This window comes from Embiotoca jacksoni, unplaced genomic scaffold (assembly GCF_022577435.1).
Source record: "Embiotoca jacksoni isolate LCO1_2020_lvr unplaced genomic scaffold, fEmbJac1.0.p SCAF_15, whole genome shotgun sequence".
In the NCBI taxonomy this organism is placed as follows: Eukaryota; Metazoa; Chordata; class Actinopteri; family Embiotocidae; genus Embiotoca; species Embiotoca jacksoni.
Genome location: NW_027185285.1, coordinates 465,001 through 477,390, shown reverse-complemented (window position 1 = coordinate 477,390; position 12,390 = coordinate 465,001). Strand labels below are relative to the sequence as shown.

At 47.5% G+C, this 12,390-nt stretch overlaps 1 long non-coding RNA gene across 1 annotated transcript in view; it reads left to right on the top strand.

The window, feature by feature from the left end:
- The first annotated feature begins 2,207 nt into the window (after positions 1–2,207).
- LOC138197749 (uncharacterized) overlaps positions 2,208–12,390 on the top strand; it is a 13,983-nt gene continuing 3,800 nt past the window's right edge. The window contains exon 1 of the long non-coding RNA XR_011178232.1: positions 2,208–2,675. This is a non-coding gene — a long non-coding RNA (uncharacterized lncRNA). The remainder of the gene's footprint in view (positions 2,676–12,390) is intronic.

Genomic DNA, 12,390 nt, shown 5'->3' with positions numbered 1-12,390 from the left:
TCATTGCCAATTTTGGGAGGGGGGGGTGTTAACAGCAGTGTGTGTGTGTGTGTGTGTGTGTGTGTGTGTGCGCTGCCAGCTAGTGTTCAGACAGCAGCAGTTTGTGGAGCAAGAATTAAAAGTAGGGAGAGATGCCAAGTGACTCCCTGGAGACAGAGAGAGAAGAAAGAGGAAATAAAAAAGGATTTCACACACACACACACACACACACACACACACACACACACACACACACACACACACTTACACAAAGAAAACTGGCCTCGTAGTATCCCATTACAAAGCAACACACATTTTTTTTTTTTATGTAATAAAATAATGTCTTATCTCTAACATCATTTCAGCAGTTCTGTTTTCATCACAGTAACTCCCACTTAGCCGAATCTAAATCCAATTCTGACCGTCAGCTAAAAGAAAAGTCTAAATTAACGCTCAAACAGTCCAGTGAAGAAGTAAAGACACACCGAAATCCATAAACCGGAACACCTGAAGTCCCCACAAAGATAGACGAACAAAAACACGCGACTGAGACAGATCTCTCACCTTTCTGTCTCCCTGTCCACTTTCTCTCTCTCTCTTTCTCTCTCCTCTTCCCTCCGTCTCTCTCTTCTTCTTCTTCTGCTCTCCCAGCCTGGTGAGGTGACACCACCCTGTGTGTGCAGTGTGACACTGAGCTGTCACCTCCCACTCCCCAGCATCACACCTCTGCCCCCTGCTGGGCCTGCGCCGTCACGGCACCCAGACAACCCAGCCGGCCTGTCCTCCTCCTCCTCCACTGGCACACGAACTGAACATCACTTTACATGCTGTCGCACGTTCAGTCGGAGCCCTCTATATGAGGCTGTTTGGCCTTTTTTCACTGTGTCTCACTTTAAGTCTTTAAAAGACCATCACTGTATTTTTAAAATACTTCCCACGGCGTCAACCGAATTCCATTCTGTCCCACATTTTTTATTCAAATATATAGAGGAAAAAAAGACAAGCCAAGTTGGATAGAAGTATGCTTTAAAGGTCTAAATAGCAAACAAATATCCAGTATATTACAATAAAAATAAGAAAATGTTGCATATTTGAACTAATTTGATCCTTTACATGTTCTGCAGGATCTACAAAAAAAAAAAAAAAAAGCCTTGAAAACGTCCCAACCTTCAGGTGGAGAGTCTGAATTTTGGCTGCAGGCTGAAAAAGCTGATCTCCAGCAGCAACAGCATCCCACACTGCTGACCTGCACTGGTCCTCGAAGTTTTTAGTTTTTTTTCCCCCCTGTAATTCACAACTTGGAATAAATTGGACAGGAGCCACATATTTTGACTTGCACACATGCTCAGACATAAATTTGACAACCTCGTCGCACTCTTTTTTTTTTTTGGCTGCTGTTCTGCAGGTTCGTCGCCATATTTTTAGTAGAAGTCGTAATTAGAAGCAAGAAGTCGGGCTGAAATGCCAGGAAGCAAAACATAGATTATTTACTGTCACTTTCAGGCTTCATAAAAACAAATAAGATAAAAAAAAAAGTATGAGCTGCTCTCATCCTGTAGCGAGCTTCATAATTAGCAGTTTTATCCCAAAAAGGTCAGAAATCACTGCACAACTGAACATTTTCAGTCATTATTTTGTTCCACGTCTCATATTTTAGTCAAATCTAAATGATATTTGCATTTTTTCTTTTGCATTTTCCGCAGCAGATCCCTCCACGTGCCGGAATTTGGCACCGCACGCTGTCAGGAAGCGACGCGCTTGACTCCTCCCGACCCGGTGAGTTGTTGTGCTGATTGAGGAGAGGAAACAAATCCGGCCTCACGTGTGAACCTCGGTGTGTCGAGGTGACACCAGAGATGAGGCTTCAACGCTCAGCTGCTTGTTTTGTGTACCTGCGCGCCCGTGCGTGCGTGTGCGTGTGTGTGTGTATGTGTGCATGCGTGTGTGTGTGTATGTGTGTGTGTGTGTCCAGGCAGGCAGGCCAGTGGCGAGCGGGGACGGAGCGATTGAGATATAGAGCATTAGTTGGTGTCAGGAGTAAATTAGAGGCCAGATCTGTTTTCTAATCAGAGCACAAGCACCGTGTTAGAGGAATTAGGGCGACAGCTGCTGGGAGCTTTTTATTCCTCTCTCTCTCAGCCAGAGACAGGCAGACCCCAGCTCAGGGACCACCTCTTTACCACAGCCACCTGTCAACACTGTGTGTGTGTGTGTGTGTGTGTGTGTGTGTGTGTGTGTGTGTGTGTGTGTGTGTATGCACGCGCACACGCATGTTTTTCCGTCCGTCGTTCGACACGCACGCTCGCATACATGCGCGTCTACCGCCACGCGAGCCTGCACAGACGCTTGCACACAGACACACAAACACCGTCTGCTACGCTGACCTGCCCTCCATCTCTGAAATAAATGACAAGCGCAGGTTCCGTGTGCGCGCAGCCGCTCGTGCTGTGTTTACGTTTCCCCGGCAAGTGTGAAAGGCCCTTATGAGATATCAAATTTAGAGAAGGTGGAGCGGCGGGCGGCCTCGCATATGTCTGTGTTTACTACGAATCCGAAGAAGGCCTCGACGCTGCAGCGACCCGTTCGTTCAACCGCATCGGCAGCAGGTCGCCTCGACGGCGGCGGCGGCGGCAAACAACCACGTAAGAAAACAACCCCGTGTTCATTACACTTCGGAGAAGACGCCGTAAATCAAGGTAAACAAAGAATTACAAAAAAAAAAAAGCTCGGGAACAATTAGACGGTCTACAATCCTCATTATCTGGGTTGAAGTCCAGAGGAAATACACTCGCAAATGTTTTCCATTAGAGCACATGACAGCTGACGGTAAGATGACTGCTGACTCTGAGGATGATTGATGATACCGAGGATGAGTAAATGAATGTCGTGAGCCTCTCGCTCTGATTACCCGGCCCGTGCTCCGTCGTGGGCCGGATTGTGGGAGGGTGAGAGGTGTAGGAGGTGGCATCGAGATTCACACCGTGTCACACACTTGCTTCGGAAATGTCACCTTTTTTTTTTTTTCTTCTTTCTTTCTTTCTTTCTCCCGGATCAGCTGAATCTGGAGAGTGTTTTCAGGTGATGAGGGTAACAGATATTTTGGGGAACTTGTTTGCTGAGCTCATTATTTACTGCGGGCATCGCCAGACGGGAACTGGTGCGTCTTTAATTAAAATAGGTCCCTGTTATTTCTGAGCAAAATAGTTTTAGAGATAAAGTAGGACAATATGAATACAATTTTAAAATATGTACTCATGTCAGTCAATGAAAAATATTTCAATTGCATTCATCACTGCCTTTTACCTTTTGAAATACTTGATTTTTTTGCATATCCGTACCTGCCATGAGAAAACTTTTGTCTTTGGAAGTCACAAAACTCCTTCTTTGCTCTGCACTTTCTTAATTAAAGGAATATTGTTTTCCCATGAAGAATGATTTAAACCTTTCTCCCTTTTTTTGCCTCTGGAGTATGGATTTTGTTTTTTTTTAATTTTCCAAATCCTGGAGCTTCCATACGTACCATTTATGCTCTTTCTATCCCTTTGTTTCATCAGAGATTGTAAGAATTTAAGTGTCTTTTGGTTGCTCTTATATTATTAATTCATACCGGAGAGGACCCTTTAAAATCAATGCCACTTTATCTGTCGAGTACAAATACAAATGAACCTTTAATTACATTGAACCAAAAAAACATGAAATGACTTTAAGAGGAACATTTAAAATTAGAACAATCACAAGTAGCTATGTCAGCCGTATTATTTTAAAACTGCGAATCTTTTTTTTTTTTTTTACCAGTGAGTCTGAGTAAAAAATAACATCACACCCACTACTGTTACATCACACTAAACATAACCTGAAAGTCCAGTAGACGTTCAGAAATAAACACAATAACGTTTACTGTGTTTGGCTATCAAATGTTCCACTCACATGATCACTAACCGCTTTGAGTAAATAGTAAGTCGAATATTTCAGTCGCACGGCGAGAAATCTGGAGGAAGAATCTGATTTTCAAACACGCGTTTCGCTCTCTAACTTCAATTTACCGCAGGTGACAGTCTCGTGGCTCCGGAGGCTAATTTGCTATCGACTGAAGTCTAATAGGGAAACACGTGCACGTCTTCACCCCCCCCTTCCCCCCCCCCCCCACACACACACTTCCTCTCACTCTTGCACATCCCACACATGTGCGCCACCACACAGTGTCATAAATAGACAGACAGTGCCAATCTGAGGCCTGGACGGGAGCCAGCTCTGCAGCAGCTCAGTAGTTAAATTATTAACACCAACTGGGAGAGAGACAAAGAGAGGAGCGGATCGGGCAGCTCAGCAGAGAGGAGATCTGGAGAGGAGAAAAGAGGAGGTGAATCGAGACAAGCTCAAAAACATCAGAGGTGCTGAGGAGGTTAGCTGTTAGTGTGTAAGGAGGACAGAGAAAGAGACAGAGAGACACACACACACACACACACACACACACCAAACAGCCAGTCAAAAATATAAAAATACTTCCTCTATGTCCAGCGGAGTGGGAGATTTTGGGATGAAAAACGACGGGCTCTTGGTGAGAGGGAGGGAGAGAGGTGGAAGTTGAGGTTTTTATTTCGTGGATGGCGGTGGAATACTAATGCCGTACGAGTGTGTTGGTGTGTATTTAGCAGAGTGAGGGGAGGGGAAGAGAGATGGAGGGAGATCTGGGGATGTTGGTTCTGATCCAGAGAGTTAATGTTGCGCTCATTGATGGATAGAGTGCCAGGAATGAGGCTCCATACTCACACAAGATGGATGGAGCACCGCTCTCTCTCTTTCTCCGTGTCTCCGTCTCTCTCCCTCTCTCCCTCCCTCCCTCCCTCCCTCCCTCCTATAGTTTGATGTCTCTCATCTTATTTATCTCTCCGTTTCAAAGCTAAGCAGTGATCAGAGAGCTGCGCCACAAAGACGGCGTCAGATCCCAGACAGGCATCAGCAGCCCGAGCATCCGCAGGGAGGTTTCACCGGCCGGCCCTCGTGTCGGTGATCCCTGTGGCGAGGCGTCGTCTGTTGTGCTCTGTAAAAAAAAAAAAAGGTGTGTTTTTAACACACCTGTTAAAGGTGATCTGTATGTAAATAGGAAGATGACAACATCCAAATTCAACGCACGAGCGGGAGCCTGATGTCGTTTCCTATTACAGTGTCACATAACGTCACAGACAACAAGATCAATGTTACTTATTTTTCTGACACTCTTAAAGATTTGTTTTCATTCCTGTTACACTGGCACATTAAGTAGGAGGAGGGCGAGTAGCAGGACTTGGTGTGTGTGTGTGTGTGTGTGTGTGTGTGTGAGAGAGAGAGAGAGAGAGAGAGAGAGAGAGAGAGAGCATGTGGCCTACATCAACCAAAAAAAGTAAACTTCAAAAGTGTGTGTGAGTGAGCGAGTAATTTCCTGTATGCAAATGCTTGCCATGCATACCGTGTGTTTTTCGTGTGCGTGTGTACATCCATGTACAGAATTGTTTCTTATTTACACACGGAACTAAAAGCTTGTCTACTTTGTCTTGCAAGCCCCCTCCCAACCCCCCCACACCCACCCCACCCTCCTTCCCAACCATCTCCACCCACCCCCCCACCTCCTCACACACACACACACACACACACACACACACACACACACACACAAACACAAACAAACACACTTTCCCCCAGCTTCCTCCTTTATGGCGGGGGCATCGGGGAGGGGGGGGGGGGTGAAGTGATCTGTGCGAAAGCCTCCTGTTCTATGCTCCGCGCGGCTGAGGCAGAGGGGGATTGTGGGTAGCTGCTGTCTGCAGGGGTAAGGGGTGGAGGGTGGTGGGGGTGGAGGGGGGGGGGGTAGGTGGAGTTAGCGAGGGAGGGGAGGGGTGGATGGGTTGCCGGGGCGGGCGGCAGCAGATGGCGTGCCACACTGTGAGGGCCGTCGGCTGGCATCCAGAGGAGGAGGAGGAGGAGGAGGAGGGGGAGGAGGTGGAGGGGGAGGATAGGAGGGATGGTGGGTGGGGTGGGAGGTGTGTGTGTGGGGGGGGGGGTTACAGGGATTGGAGGGGCACTGCTCCCAAAGTGCCAGCAGGCATCAGGAGGAAGAGAGAGTGCGAGAGAGACAGAGGTGAGGGGCTTCGGTGGGAGACAGGCTGGTAGACGGGCCGACTGGAGGGAACCCACAGACTCTCAGATTAGAGCTTAAGCGCGGCTCGGGAGCAGGATTTCTCTGCTAATTGCATCCACTGAAGAAGAACCAAAACGACAGATTTGTCTTTGAACCCTAATTCGCTAGCGACTTTTGACCTTTTCCACTTTCATATACAGTGTCGCCCCCCCCCCCGCCCCCCTCCGCCCCCTCCCCTCACTTCCCCTCCACCCACCCACCCACCCACCCACCCGGTGCCCGCCCCGCCGCCGAGGGATTTCGCACACTTGGGCCAAGCAGAGGTCCTCCGTTGGCATATTGTTGTCTGAGGATTGCCACCGATGTAGCATGAGGTTGGCATGTGGAGGGCATCGGGTTGGCATATGCACTGTGAGGAGTTGACACAGGGTCCGCTCTGATGTGACATAAGTTTGGCAGGCTTGGCATCAAGGTGGCACAAGACTGGCGTCGGGTTAGTGAGGGGTGCCGAATGGAGAGCGTCTGTCACAGAGGTTATGGATGTGTGTGTGTGTGTGTGTGTGTGTGTGTGTGTGTGTGTGTGTGTGTGTGTGTGTGTGGTTTCCGTCGCTTCACGTACCTACCTCCGATGCAGACGGACAGCGGCGAGAGAAGTCGTTATGAAGTTGTTTGAGGAAAAGTCACAAAAACACTCCTGTGCGTGAAGTTTGCCTTAAATACGAGTCGTTGTCATCAGTCAACACGCTGTTTTGTGTCATTTGAATGTCGCAGCCGGTTGAAATGGAGCTCAATTTGATCTAATTCATGTACCGTGTCGGTCTTTAAATCTACAACATCGCATTTTTAAGACAATCCAACCTTTTCATGTGTAAAATGTTTGATTTTGCGAAGTGGTTAACGACGGCCGCGGTGTCAGATGACCGTGACAAGGAATCCTGAAGTGTAAAAAAAAACTGAAGTCAGATCCGAGCGCCACAAACGTGGACATTTGTGTCCTCTGGAAACCGTTCCTTTCCGCCGCTGCTCGCCGGCCTCAGAGCTGTTTGTGTTTACGCTTTGAAACTCGTGTCACTCTCGCTCAGGAGACGGCGCTCGGCAACTAAATATTTCATCTCCGAAATCTTTGTCATTTCGCATTCATACGTGCACATGGCATGCCCGTGCTAACCCACATCTCTCGCAGACTGCTTCGAATCTGTGCTGGGAAGAAAAAAAACAAAAACAACTGATGCTGAATGTGCTCAGCCCCCCCTCCCCCTCCACCACCACCACCACCACCCTCCTCCCCGGGTCATTCAGGTTGACCTACTTGGTTCTTGAAACTCGACCTCTCTTCGTCCGCGGCCTCGGTGTTCGTGCTGCAACTGATGAAGGGGAAACTTCACCGCTGTTAACTCCGACGGGCCGACCTGCGACGTGCATTATGGGTGTTGTTGTTTTTATTTTTTATTTTTTTTATTTTTTATCTCAGACGATGTCGTGGGCAGAGGAGACTTCGTGGAGGTGAACGTCTTCTCTCCTTTTGTTATTCACCGCGAACGCTTCGCATTACCTGCAAGTATTGTTGAAAATGAGTCTCTGTCTGCTCCTAATTAAGGTGTGGGTAATAACCAGCACCTTCAGCAGAGCATGCACATATGCAGACAGACACAAAACACTCAACGCGCGCGCACACACACACACACACACACGCACGCACGCACGCACACACAAACATGCATGCACACGCACACACGGAAAATCACAACCCGCTGCTGCTACCACGGAGAAGGGTTGAACAGATGTTGAGGAATTTAAGATGCAAAAGGGAACTGGGACTCCCACCACCACTACCTCCCCCTCCACACACACACACACACACACACACACACACACACACACACACACACACACACACACACACACACACACCGTGCCCCACCTTGCTGTACCCCCACTCCACAGACGCACACACACACACACACACACACACAACAACCGGTTTTTCACTCTAACACACCCATGAATCTCCATAAATTACACCGAAAACTTGAAGATATATCTCCCTCGTCTCCGCACCTCTTTTGATACCTTGTGGATGCTCGCACATACACACAAGTGCATGCACAAAAAAAAAAAAAAAAAAGCAGACACGCACGCACACACACACACACACACGCACACGCACACATGCGTACATGCGTACATGCGTTGTGGCCCACATCCCCCTCCAGGCTGGCCCTGCTCATAAGGGGCACCATGTGGCACTCTATTCCCTCTGGCACGAGACAGCGACTCTGCCAGCTCTGCATTGTCCTCTGCCCGCTGGAGAGCACGCGCCCAAACCCACGGACCCTCTCTTCCTCTTTCTTCACCCCCACCCCCACCCCCCTCATCTCTTTTTCACTGCCTTTTCCACTTGTTTACCGTCCACGAACTGAGACGGATGTCGTTTCGCTTGCTTTCGGTCTCAGAAGTGCACCGAAACTTGCGACGAATGGGTGTGCGTTGGTGATGGAACACTGTTGGGAAATCTGCTTCCCGTGTCTCATTGTCCGCCTTTGTGTCCCGCCAACTTTTCCAACCTTCATCCAACTGAAGGTCGTGAATATTGGCGTGAGGTGTCGGTGCCGGTGTCGATGGTTTCAAAGATAAAAGCCCCGAATGTTTCAGCCCTTCTTCTCCTGGGACCCAGCAGCCATTACGGTGACGAAACATTGTTTATTTTATGTGCATCAACAATTGATTGGTTGAGTCTTCCATTTTTTGTTTTTGTTTTTGTTTTTTTGCTCTCTTAAATGTTGATGTATTCATTTAGGAAAATGATGTTCCTCCTACAGCGGCAAAGATCTTGAAAAACACACAGCATGAAAGAGTTGACGGAGCTTAAGATCAGGCAAACACACGCATAGTCATATTTTTAGATAAAACATGAAGGAATGTCGGGTTGTTGTTGTTTTTTTGGTTGTTGTTTTTTTTTTTTATCCCACTGTGCTTTACAACAATTCGTTACAACTATATCTTACATTTCATGAAATAAAATCTATTTCAAACATTTACGTAAAACAATTTAAATGCAAATGTCAAACGTCTCTATATGGGAGTCTTACAGGTGGCATTGCCGGGACATCGTCATGTCGATATAGTGTCAGGATTGTTTTCAATTTTATTCACGCGATCGGTTTGTGTCGGTGAAACAGATGATCGCTGTTTAAAGCCTCGTCCGCGTCGGTTCCGTTGTGGCAGCGTACGAATCTACGGCGCATTAAAGAAGAAGGACAAAACAAAGATCATAAACAACAACAACAAAAAAAAAACACTATTTCATAAATGCAAAAAAAAAAAATCAGCGCAGATGAGCGACAGAAACACAGAGCGCTTCAGACCTGATGTTATGACATGAAGCGCAATCCAGTTAAACGCTTTATAAATCTGACGAACGGCGATCGTCGATGGAGAGACGACGACGCGCAAAAGTGCACAGAAGTTGGTTTGTGTCTGGACTATCAGTGGCCCGCGCTGGTTCACCCAAAGTCATCGGCGTCGTGAGCGAGGAAGCCTCGTGAGCGACGCTTTGATTTTCTGTCTCCTCGGAGGGAAGCGTCTCCGTCTCCGTCTCCGTCCCTCCCTCCCTCCCTCCCTCCACCACACAGCTGCTCTGAGGAGAGCCGGGCTCCGCGGGGCTCCGCGGGGCTCCGGGTCGCCTTAGCTCTCTGTGCTCGGGTGAGAATTAGCCAGCTTTAGTGCTTCGCCTTGCCTGCTAATCCCTTAATCTGGCGATGCTGAGGAGGAAGGCTTTGGAGGAGAGATGGTGTGTCAATCCATGTCTTCACATCGCTCTTGGCACGCCCGACGGAGGCGCCGGGAAAACACGGAGAAGTTCGCAGGCCGAGAGCTGCGCGGCGCCTTCGTGGATTAGGCGCGTTATTTAGATTGGTGTTTTAAAAAAACAAAACAACGTAAAGAGGCTCTCTTTACGTTGTTTTTTTTAAACGCCAATTTAGCAATGCCAATTTTTATTTGACACCTCGTGTAAATTGTGTAAAATGAGGCAGGAGAAGATTTGCAGCCTGTTTTTCACACCAGGAAGAAGATACGCGTCTCAGATTTCAGATTTCTGACTCACACTGTTGCTTCCTGCACAAATCGTCGCGCAGTAATTTCTTATTCTTTATTTACTTGTTGGCAGTGGAAACTATTAACATCTCATCACCGCTCAAGGTGAGATGACAAACTTGTTGGCAAACAGTTATCGAGCAGCATCAGCATTCATTTTCAGCTGCGTTTCTAATATTCACTGTCTTTTAGTTCCGTATTTGGTCTCCTTGGACTCTTCAGGACGTTTTTAGTGCATCCCACGATGTTCTCCAGCTATTTTCTAGTTGTTACTGTCTGCGGTTTGGAGCTCGGCGGGTGTACAGTGGGCTTTTAGGGCTTTTTGTCTGAGCACAGCTGCCTGCTGTGGTTGAAAATGACGGCGAGAGTGAACCAACACTGTAATATTGTCGGCCATGCAGCTGAACAATGAGCTGAAAGTTGCTGTGGAGTCCTGTCAGGCCGACGGGAGCAGCGGATTCAGGCGATAACTTGAATGAGCAATGCCTGTCACATTGTCATTAACACATTTTTATTATAAGAATATTAATTGTAGCCGCTATAATTAAAGCTGAAAATAGTTTCTTCAAATTTTTTTCCTTTCATGCTTTTTCAGTTGACGTTTAAAAAGCAAGTGTTGTAAAAAAAAAAAAAAGGATAACGCAATAAAACACAATGCGCTCATTTTAACACTCGGTGGTGACTTCCTCCTTTCGAGTCCCACGTCGAGGTTCACGCGCAGATTTTTCGGTGCATTTTCGACCTCACAAAAATAACGTTTCCGAGTTCCCGGCAGTCGTTGCTCTTAACATCCAGACCCAAGCTGACCCTGACCGGCTTGTGTCGGGATACACGGACACTTGTTTGTTGCCACAGAGCAATCCTGCAGATTTGGGACATGTTGGTGGACAGAGTTGAATGCAGAGAGAGTCCCGGCTGGAGCTCACGAGCCTTTTGGCTCGCTTTCGGTCACTGAACACACTTGAAATCGACATGACATTGATCATCTGATATAAATATCTCGTTTAATAGGAGGCTTTAAAAGAGGAGGATATTCTGGTGTGAATGGGAAATCTCCACACACCACTGGATCCGGGGTGGAAATCAAAATACGGTGAAATAGCGACAGCTTATGCATTTTATTTTGATTCTGGAAAACATTTCTGAGATAAAGGACAAGTGACAATTGCCTGATGATTTGTGGTAGTTAAATTATACTTCTGCTAACGGCCTATGAATAACAAACACGGCACCCCCCCCCCCCCTCCCGACACGTTAACATTGTCATGAATGCAATAACACAGAGGGGAATGAGGGGCAGCCTGGTACTGATTGTGCAACCGCACGGTAATGAATGGCTAATGTGCTGGTGCAGAGGAGACGTTAATGCCATCCTAATTCCCTTTCCGCTCAGAGCGCGGCGTTGTGTCCTGAGCCTGTTAATCTGAACCCTTTAAACCTTTAATCTGGGGAATCTTTTAGACACACACACACACACACACACACACACACACACACACACACGCACACGCACACGCACGGACACAGACAACCTGTCAGTGCCTTGTAAAAGCACATACCTGTCACACCTCTCCCCGTCTGACTCCCCCTCTGTCTCAGACACATGTGACATATTGAGTGCCTGCAGCGAGATTCTTCCCCATGAGCGGCATTCCAGAGCAGGCCGTCCCAGGGGAGCGGGAGAGTGGGGCCGGGGCAGTAGTGGGTGGGGGGGAGAGGAGGGAGCGGGGACTCGTTAATGCAAAGGTCTGGTTTGATGGGATGATTGGAAGAGGAAGAGTGTTAGTCGTGTTCAAAGTGTGTGTTCACAGAGTGAATTTAGCTGAACAACAAGCGCCTCCGCTCCACTTTCCACACATTTTGATCTCTCGCTGGATGAACAAAGAGGGAAAGAGAAAGACTAAAAGCAAACAGGTTACGGGGACACGCGTATGAACGACATACCGCCGCTACAACATGAGCAATTAATAAGCTGTTCCAGGGAAACTTTGCTCAGGAGCCAGTTTTGTCAACAACAACAACAACAACCAAGACAATACAAGTAAAAATAGGTCTGGATGAGGAGGACCAAATCCAATATCGGGATACTTTGGACCGAATACCTCGATATTGATATTGCAATGGTACTGTATGACTGTTGGTGCTTTCGCAAAATATTTTCAGAGATTTTTATTTTATTTTTTTTATTAAAAAAAAAATAA